The sequence below is a fragment of the Penaeus monodon genome, chromosome 31 (assembly GCF_015228065.2).
Source record: "Penaeus monodon isolate SGIC_2016 chromosome 31, NSTDA_Pmon_1, whole genome shotgun sequence".
NCBI classification, from domain to species: Eukaryota; Metazoa; Arthropoda; class Malacostraca; order Decapoda; family Penaeidae; genus Penaeus; species Penaeus monodon.
This window is the reverse complement of record NC_051416.1, coordinates 22,333,523-22,333,764: the sequence shown is the minus strand read 5'-3', so window position 1 is coordinate 22,333,764 and position 242 is coordinate 22,333,523.

The following is a 242-nucleotide window of genomic DNA, read 5'->3' as shown; positions in this document are numbered from 1 at the left end:
CCATCCGCAGAACATTCTCACTGACAAGATATTATTACGTTTCAATTTAGCTTCATCGATTTCCATTCATTTGTCGCTAACTAATTAAACATTCACGAAATGAAATGACAATTACGCCTCTGGTTGACAGGAGGATAGCGTCTGGGAAGAATTTTTTTTAAGCGTGGTTGGCAAAAGGCGATTTTGGATTTTCCGCTGCGGGAGAAAACCCGCTCGATTTGGCGCTAGAGTTTACCGATAGG